The sequence below is a fragment of the Pteropus vampyrus genome, unplaced genomic scaffold, assembly GCF_000151845.1.
Source record: "Pteropus vampyrus isolate Shadow unplaced genomic scaffold, Pvam_2.0 Scaffold4, whole genome shotgun sequence".
In the NCBI taxonomy this organism is placed as follows: domain Eukaryota; kingdom Metazoa; phylum Chordata; class Mammalia; order Chiroptera; family Pteropodidae; genus Pteropus; species Pteropus vampyrus.
In genome coordinates this window covers 1,177,303-1,181,604 of record NW_011888785.1, presented here as the reverse complement: position 1 = coordinate 1,181,604, position 4,302 = coordinate 1,177,303, and positions in this window count along the sequence as shown.

Genomic DNA, 4,302 nt, shown 5'->3' with positions numbered 1-4,302 from the left:
TATATATATATATGTAATGCATGATTTTTCTCATTTAAAAATTGGAAATATACAGTGTTTGAAATTAAAGGTTGTCTGAAATTAAAGAATAAATTACTAACTTTATGCATGAAATTCTTGAGTTCCTTTGTATCTATTAGACAGTTTTTAAGCTACATTGTACAAGTTATATGCTATCTTTATCGTTATTTTACACATTTGATTATAATTTTATACTGGAGGTGTTATAAAATTTTCAACCATGATTTTGAAATTGTCAAATGTTTTTGTAATTTGGTCAGTTTTTGCTTTATAAGGCTCAGGGCTATGCTGTTAAGACCATATAAGTGTATAAAGGTTATGTTTTCTTATTGGATTTTCTCTTTATTTTTCTATAATGTTCCTCTTTGTCCCTACAAATGTTTTTTGACCTAAATTATTTCATGAAATATTAATACTGCCATTCCAACTTTCTATTATTGTATTTTACAATTTAAAACACATTTGTAACACAATTTAATATCTCTGTAATCAAGATGCATAGGCAATTTACGTCAGAGTTAAGATGGCTTTATTTTTCTTTTTTGGTGTTTCAAAAAATAAGGGTATGTCTTAAAATGGATAGTATCATAAATTCAAAGAAATACAGCATTTACCTGAGATCTTTTTCTATCCCTTTATTTCATTTTTTTTGGTTGGTTATTAGATGTGCCATTATAAATGGCAAGTAGCTGAATTTTTTAAAAATTCACTTATTGTTAATCTTTCTTAAAATAGTTGAGTTCTATACTTTTACAATTACTTAAAAACTCATGACTTTTATTTCTACCACTTTGTGTTGTGTTTCACTTATTTGCTTTTATGTCTCTCTTCCTTCTATTGGTTTAATAAAATTTTCAACATTCCCTTTTCTTCCCTATTTCAGGTTTCTAAACATATATCATGATTCCTTTCAATCTCCTGGTGAGACTCTCTAAAACGTAGAAAAACTTAATCTGAATCACAAAGAAATTGTTATTTTTACGGAGGCCTACAATTTGCTATTATAAGAACTAATAAGAAACAAATTGCTCTTTAAAATTCTATCAATATCCCAGCCACTTATCTAGTGTCAGTTTTTATAAGACCATATTCAAACATTTATTTTTCCAAAATATATTGTCTGGTATTCAAATAATAACCAAAATAAGCATTCCAAATAAACTCAACCTAAGAGATACAAACTGAGTAAAAAAGACATGTGATCATAGAAGAGAGACAGGAAATAAGAAAGTCTCTTAAGATTGGATTGGATGTCCATGCTAAAAATGAGACGGCACTTATGAAATATATGATAAGAAATAAAAACATTCCTTTAAATAGATTTTAATCTATGAAAATTTATTAAAAATTGAGACTATTTAATTACAAAGGGAAGAGAATGAAAACAGAGAACAAAGTGAAAAAAATTACTTTTAATGTTTTAAAATCATTGTGAATAAAATAACAGAAAATAAAAAGACTGAAAATATGACAAATCTGGCCAAAGTAGAAAAGATATTGTCTAACGTAGGTTAACTTCAATTTGCAGTTACTAATAATAGCTAAGAATTACTGGGCACAATCTGTGCCAGGTAGTGTTCTAAGTACACTACATCTGTTATCTCTTCCAATCACAGTAGTGCTTGGGGTAGAAAATATTATTATCTCCATTTGCAGTTAAGGAAACTGAGATATAAAGATTAATTAATTCACCCACTATCATACAACTAGCAGAAAGTAAGAACAGAAGCCAAAGCCCAAGAATCTTACCCTGACGTCCACACTTGCAGTAACTACATGCAAAGTGATTTGTGGGCAATGTCCCCGAAGACCCTAATGTAGAAGGCCTTGAATATATTGCTCTTCTGAGGAAACAACTACAAGAATTACCACCACGTGGCCAGAGCTCCTGTCACATCCATAATGTGGTTCCAGTTCAGTAAAGCTTCACTCATTGGTTGCTCATGTTTGTTTTCTTCTTGACTTCCTCATGTTGCCCCTTATAATCTAAAAGCATCTTTGATCCTTTGAAGCTCAAAGAGACCTGCTCACTGGGATGTTTTTTGATTTTGCCAATATAAATAAGATGAGGCAATTATCTACAGTATTCTAATTTGTTCTGGAAACCTTCAAAAGGAAAAAAATTGGTCCATAAATATAAAATATTTATATACTGAACTAAGTAATGAAAATAAATTATTATCTTAATCAACAAAACAATAGGTAGGCTGTATGAATTTATGGCTATGGTCATGATAGACGGTCACAAAAAAATGTAGCGTCATATTGAAAAATAGGCAAAATAATAAACAGGACCCCAAAATACTGAAAATATAAAATCAGCATGTTATATTTAAATCCATCAGAAAAGTAATTAAAATAGCAAATTAGTATAAATATTCTGTAATGTAGACAAAATTGAATAAATTATGAAACATTGGACTATTATGCTGTAATTAAAGATAATCTTGATGCAAGTATATAACTGCATAAAATATGCTTATGAGACTATGGTAAGATGAAAAAATTTAAACATGGTATAAAATTAAATGCATACAAGGATTACTCTTGTTTTATTGACTCAGATATAGAGAAACAAGATTGGAATGCATATTCAAAAATACTACCAGTATATGTGTTTATGTAGTAAAAATCTTGATACTGATTATTTTCCTTTTCAATATTTTCCAATTTTTAATGAGCAGATATTACTTGATTATAAAAATATTATTTTACATAGGGAGGGAAACGGTGATTAAGTTATCGCTAGTTTCTAAAGAGGGATACATTTAAAGGAAAACACGATAAAGAGGAAACCATGATGGGAACAAATGAAAATTCTTAAAATTGAGATGAACTCTAATATGAATTAATATTTCATTGCAATCTCTTGATTTCAACAATCCTTTCACCCTATAGGACCAGCAACCTACAGATCCTACTACCTTTTCACTGCTTCTTACCATACCCACCACCCTGCAAACCTTTTCTTCCTCTATTTCCAGCTGAAATGACAATAAGTCATAATCACCTTTCTGCATGTTCCCCTAACTCTCTAAATACCTACAACTTTCTCCCACTAACTAGTAGAACTATACCTTGATGAAATCCAATATTCCACCTACTTGTCCTAATCCAGAAAGCTGCTTGGAGGTGATGAAAAGAACACAAATCAACTGAAGTGAATTTTTAATGTTATCAGGCAATCTTACTTAATGTCCCTGACACATACACAACCCTCTCCCTTGTCGAATCTCTAACAATCTTCTCTGGTCTCATTTTTAGCTGAGAATCTTGCTTCATATTTTATTAAGGGTTTTTAAAAGAAGCAATCAGAGAGAAATTCCACCTGCTGCTACCAACGTATCTCTCGAACTATCTGTATTTGGACCTGTATACCTGGATTTCTTTCCTGCGACAGTGGATGCTGTAGGTGCTGCCTGCTAAGTCTCCCCTTCCACATGCACGCAGTTCCCATTCCTACTGACCTACTCTGAGAAAATGCCTCAGAAATTCTCCTCCATCTTTCCTGAATTACAAGTGTATTCCCCTCTATTTTGTCTTTCCGATAAGAACAAAAACATGCTAATATTTTTAACATCTTAAAAAAGTCAACCAAACCTGTCTTGACCTTGCTTCGCCTTCTACCTTCCTCCCCATTTTCCCTTTCCCTTCACAGCAAAAACAGACACACACACAAATACCTTTTCTCCTTAACCACGGATACGTTCTTCCTCTCCCCTACGCCCTGCCATAATTTTTGCCCATCCCCTACTTCACCAGAAATGCTCTCATCAAGGTCACCTATGATCTCCCAGTGCTGACTTAAATGTAAATTATTATTCCTCATCTTATTTGACCCATAAACGTCATGCAATACAGTTTATCGCTCTCTTTTCCTTGAAACAGATTATTTCACTCAGATTGTATCATTCATCCATGTTCAAAACCTTGAAATGACTTCTCAACCAAGTAAAAGCCAAAGCAATATTCCCTGTGTGGCCCCATTCTATAACATCTGGCCCCATTACTTGTTTTATGTGTTCATTCAAATGTATGTGTATATCATATCATTTTTGTGTGCTGAATATCAAAGATAATTACAATAATGTTAATTTTGTGTGCTGAATATCAAAGATAATTACAATAAAGTTAAATGCTTAACTTTAAAGTTTTCCTCTTAGCTTTCTTTATTCAAAACATTTTTATCCTACTATTTTAATTATTATTTAGTATTTGGATAATATTTAAAGCCCCAAATTAATATTGTTATTGGACCTTGACATGAAATAAATTTTTTTT